Raw genomic sequence first — 5,812 nt, 5'->3', positions numbered from 1 at the left:
CGGTCCCGTCCGAGCCGGACCCTTTTCTCCGCAAGCTTCCACAAACGCGCCCACCACGCTTCTCCCCATTGACGACCTAACTCCCGGGTCGTCACACTTGGTATCAGAGTCACGTTTCCGCATTGACGGCCCAACTCCCGGGTCGTCACACTTAGTAAATTGTAATACTCAATGCTCAATGTTAACGTGGTTCTTTAACGAAACATGTTCCATGAGTCAAGCCAAATCTTGAATGCAAGTCTTCACTGATTTTTGAAAAGAGGAGGATAATCTTGCTCACTCTCTGTAGGCTATAGGTGGCGTGCTACATTGACTTACACATCTCACTCTCTCTCTCTCTCTCTCTTTAATCGCAGGCTCACCAAGTCACCAGTGCACCCACATCCTTAATTGCCACCCCACTCATCGTAGTGGTAGTGGCAGTGCTCGCTGCTTTATGATTTGTTCTTGCGGGCCGCATGGTGCGCCCCTTTGGGCCCCCTCTAAGCATTCAGTCACACTCTCTCTTTCTCTCTCTCTCTCTCATACAAGATACGGGGACTCGAGGTCCGAATCAGTCCGATGACTCGCATCACACACACTCACGCACTCCCAGAGCGCGCCGCCTGGCTCTCTACTTGTTGACTCACCTCCCCCTCTTTCTCCATCTCGGCATTCTCTCTCTACATTGCAGCCACGGTGACCCACCCACCGCCCGCGAACTTTGGCCAGTTTGGTGTTGTATAGCTACCCCGCTTTGCCTTTCACTCAAAAGCCCAGCTCCTGTCGAAGCAGGAGAAGGGAAGAAGCCCATCCTCCTCCTCACCAGCTCGACATAGAATACGGCTATGGCTTCTTCAATGCAAGCTCACAAGCTGCTGTGCTTCTCACTCTTGCTATTTCACCTGCTCTCTCTTCCCCTCCTCGCCAGTGCCGCAGGTAGAAAGCTCTCTGCTAAGCCGGGCTACCAAACACTGTACATAGATCCGGCCTTGCGGGCAAAGATGAGGGCGGGGCTGCTTGCTGAAACTAAGGTCTCCATTCCAGCAGATGGCCTGTTGGCTACGGAAATCGTGGACAGAAATCGCCTTCCCAGCTCGGCACGTGTGAATCCGACCTCCACCTCAGAGGATGCGTTCACTGAGGCATTCTCGCAGAGGCTAGTGAGAGACTCGGCACGTGTGAAGGGCATAGAGGAGAGACTGGAAGTGGCACGCATGGGGGCAAATACTGCGGAATGGAAGCCGGCGAATGTGGATGGGTTAAGCCAGGAGGAGATATCGAGCCCCCTTGTGTCAGGGCTGAGCCAGGGCAGCGGGGAGTACTTTGCGCGATTCGGCGTGGGAACGCCCCCTAAAGAATCGTATTTTGTGATCGACACAGGGAGTGACTTATCCTGGACACAGTGCGCCCCCTGCAATAGCTGCTACAAGCAGACTGACCCCATCTTCAATCCAGCGGACTCCTCTTCTTACAAGCCTGTCTCTTGCAGTGATGCCCTATGCTCGCAGCTGCTCGTGCGCGGCTGCCAACGCAATCAGTGCCTCTACCAAGTCAGCTACGGCGACGGCTCCTTCACAGTCGGCGATTTCGCCGTCGAAACGTTCACTTTCTCCGGTAATCAAGTAGAGAGAGTCGCCCTGGGCTGCGGCCATGACAACGAGGGTCTCTTTATTGGTGCGTCGGGCTTGCTGGGTCTGGGCGCCGGCCGCCTATCTCTTCCCACTCAGCTGAAGCAGGAATTCTCCTACTGCCTTCCCGATCGTTTTGGCAGGGGCTCCAGTCAGCTTATCTTCGGCCGCGGCGCAGCTCCAGGAGGATCCACCTTCACTCCCCTGCTCAAGAATGCAAGATTGGGCACATTCTACTATGTTCAGCTGGAAGGTATTAGCGTGGGCGGGTCCCGACTCCGAATTGCGTCGTCGGCGTTTGCTCTCCAGTCGAGCGGCACTGGTGGGGTTATATTGGATTCGGGGACGTCGATTACGCGACTGGTGGCGTCGGCATATTCGGCTCTGCGCGATTCTTTTGCGGCCGGGGCGTCCAATCTGCCATCGGCTGGGAGCTTCTCGCTTTTCGACACATGCTATGCGCTGGGAGGGATGTCGTCGGTGGACGTACCCACCGTGGAACTTCACCTGGCAGGCGGGACGACGCTCTCTCTACCAGCAGAGAACTACCTGATTCCGGTGGACACAGCAGGTACCTACTGCTTTGGCTTCGCCGGAACCAACTCTGGCTTTTCTATCATCGGCAACATGCAGCAACAAGGGTACCGCATCTCCTTCAACTTGGCCACGTCACGTGTCGGCTTTGCAAGCAATCAATGCTGAGAGAAAAGAGCATGGCGCATACCCTCCTACACCGCCTCGCCTACCTACCAGCAGCTGCTCTACTAGCTTCACGTGAAAAGGTCAGCTTCTTCTTTACGAGGCGCTTTGTTTTCTAGCCCGTGTACCTAACGCTTCCCTTTTTATTGTAAACCTTAGGCCTATATATTCAATGAAGGTTTCCTCCATGGTGCCATCCCCCCTCCCTTGTCATGTCAGTGTGTAACGGCTACATGCCATCCGGGCATAGAGCTCTCGTCTTCATTACTGCTTTTCACGTGTATCAGTCGCTCATTTGATTGTGCAAACGTCCATTTGAGCTCCCCCCCCCCCCCCCCCCCCCCCCCCCCTTTTCTGTTTTCCACCCACACACATTACAAAACATTGTGACTACTCAAGTTACATATTGGGTACCATTTTTTGGGACCTCCCAACTCTCGTGATTATGGTGCACAGTAGTCATGGATTTGCATGGGAGTTGGGACTTTCTAACCATGAGGAGCAGTGCTCGAAAAAACCTTCCAAAAACTTTGGTAAACCTACTAATGAGAAATATCTCCAAGTTTTGTAGGTTTTCTCACCTTCAAATTTAGATCTCAAACTTGTAGGTGAGATCACACTAAACCTAGATTTTTTCCGAGCTTTGATGAGGAATTTCATATCCTCACCAAGAGTAAGCTCACCCTCGTCGATAAAGGATACGGGATTGTGTGAAGGAATCGATGGCTCCGCTTTAATCCACTATAGATTTATCATAAACGAGCCAAAAAATTTAGGGGTTCCCAACCGATTGTCAAACCTTGAACCCAAGACCTCGTCCGCACTCCACAAACTTATCCAACCTGCCTATCACGCACCATTACGGGGAAAGCGGCTCCATAACTATAAAAATCTTCCCCCCCCCTCCTCGGTTGTGAAGATTTGACGGCCTAAAAACCACGCAACGTCGATCGTGTGCCCTTGTTGCCGATCCGTACATTCCCACCCCCTGTCACTCATAAACGAGGTATGCTCACCTCAAAAATTTAATTATCCCTCACTAGTGGCCCTCTTTTGGACCATTAGGAGTGAGTGGCTTCACAAATGATCGAGGACCTCGTGCCCCCAAGACGTTCTTCATCTAATTGCAACTAGTCATGTGAGGGTGGCCTTGATATGATAGTCTTATGTTTTCAAGATTTCAAGACCTTATGGGACACAGTAGAGAACTCCTTGACTAAACAAAAAATGCATTGAGATGAACAACAAAGAATTTATGAAGCATGTTGTAATTGTTACAGTGACAATAAATTATCTTTTTAAGTGAAATCTAACATTAAATGTTCTTTTTGAAGTGTGATCTATCCAACAAGACTGAGCACTAGCCTTATGAGTAGTATCTTCACTTGAGCAGGTTTGTAGTAAAAAATGTTGCCTTTGAGGCGCTCCAAACAAAGGCAAAACACTCTTCAAAATGTTATGTAGTGCACGGCGCAAGTGAGTGCTATGCCAAAGTATATGATGGAAAGTTGGCACAATCTCTTCCAAAATTTTAAGAAATGAAAGATATGTCTTGCCTCTGTTTCCTTCCTACAAATGTATGCATGGTACTCAGAAATGATGTGACATGAAATTCTCATTGGCAATTTGATGTTAGAACCGTGTGTGTGTTGCTATATTGTTGATGCTCATGTCACCTCATGGTATGCATGAGGTGACATGAAATTCGGCACTACGTGTGTTGCTATGTTGACAGTGCTCATTTCATTGCGCAGCTCGATATGAAAGTGAAGTGTGAATTTAAATGTTGACTTAACAAAAATATACAGAAACCCAATACGGTATAGTTACATGTCAAATATAAATAACATCAGTGCATATCTCAATTGTTGTATGTGTTGCAGAACACATTGCTTGATTATGTGAACTCATGCACTTTACTCAACTCTTGGTGTATGCATTAGAGCTAGAAATAGAGAAAACAATTGACATGTTGAATCTAGTATAGGATTGCTCTTCAATAAGTTTCCAATTACCATAAGATAACACTAATTTGACACCAAAAAGGATACTTTTTCATGACTTGAAATAAAATGGCACATGAAGTTAAGAAAACATCTCAAGAAATGCTTTTGCAAACTTATAAAATGTTATCTTCTATACTCATTAAAAATCTACCTTCTCACTTTTTTACACAACCTAATAGTAACTACACTCGTAAAAAGCATTTATGTAGAACATCAAATGATGTTTTACTAGAACTAGCACCTTAGTCTAAGAAAAAATTTGAGTGGATTGTATGCAAAATCCATGGTAACTATTTATATGTGCTTGATATTTTTTTAACTCATGAATTTTTTTTGAATTAAATATATAAAGTGTAATGGCATTCGTCTATGAGCTTTGACAGTAGCGGAATTAGGAAATTAGGTGAAGCATTTTTGAGAGATTACTTTGTGAGCATAGGGGGCGAACTTAATTGATGGTAGCAACATAAACATGGTACTTCGTTAACTTGGCATGAACAATACTTTTGCAAGAGAGAGAGAGTTTAGAGAACATGACAATAGTTGAGGACCGGATTCATATGGAGCCGGTCTCCCCTCCAATAGGCATTTGTATTATAGTTTCTCCCATCAAGTGAGACTTGGTACAATACAATCTTTGTTCCTTGTGACCTATGTGATGCAATGAAGATGGAAAGCTTCATGCATCACAAGAATAACATAAACTTGTAGAAAGCATTAACTATCCCAAGCCTCAGTCCCAAGGCCTCAAACACCTTTGAAGGTGGAGAGAGCTAGCGGGGAATGAGGGTAGGGAAGAGAAAGAAGAAACATTCCATAGGAGAAAGAATAGTTCCTCACTTATCATTACTCTTCTTACTAGCATACATAATAGCACAGTAATAAGCTTGTCATCTTCTCCATCTACATAATAGATGGAGAAGATGACAAGCTTAAGCATTGAAGCATGGCTCTTGGTTGGATTTGCATTCCATAGCCAAGAGTGTTGGTGTAGGCTCTCACTTCTCACAAGCTTGGAGAAGGAGGTGGAGTTCCTCAACTTTCACCAAGTGAGAATGCCTTTTCAAATGAGTGTGTGTGTGTGTGTGTGTGGAGTATATCCCCCTAGCACCCCCCTCCTTGCTTTGGGCGAGTGGTAGGTTTTCCACATGCTTCCATCTCATTGGACCCCTCTCCTCGTAGCCAATCACATGCAACATGCAGTCAAGTACATGGGTAGTCTTTTGACAAGTGTCCTCCTTACCCCTTAGAGAGAGAGAGAGAGAGAGAGAGAGAGAGAGAGAGAGAGAGCTTGAAAATATCTAGATATTTGTTGGATGGAAGTGGAAGCTCATTGGACCCCTCTTTAGCCCAACCAATAGCATTCAAGCACCCCATGTGGTTAAGCTTAGTGAGAGTATGACATGTGTCCCATGTGCCCTTTTAGAAAAGGGGTGCCCCTTGGGTGAGTGGAAGGTTAGGTCAAATATTTTCCTAACTTTGGGACTTTTATGCGTA

At 46.7% G+C, this 5,812-nt stretch overlaps 1 pseudogene; it reads left to right on the top strand.

Annotated features, from left to right (window-relative positions):
- Nucleotides 1-684: 684 nt before the first annotated feature.
- LOC147446704 (aspartyl protease family protein 2 pseudogene) lies at nucleotides 685-2,497 on the top strand (annotated as a pseudogene).
- Nucleotides 2,498-5,812: the final 3,315 nt, after the last annotated feature.

This window comes from Adiantum capillus-veneris, chromosome 12 (assembly GCF_014529385.1).
Source record: "Adiantum capillus-veneris isolate H3 chromosome 12, ASM1452938v2, whole genome shotgun sequence".
NCBI lineage: Eukaryota > Viridiplantae > Streptophyta > Polypodiopsida > Polypodiales > Pteridaceae > Adiantum > Adiantum capillus-veneris.
This window is presented reverse-complemented; position numbering and strand designations above follow the sequence as displayed.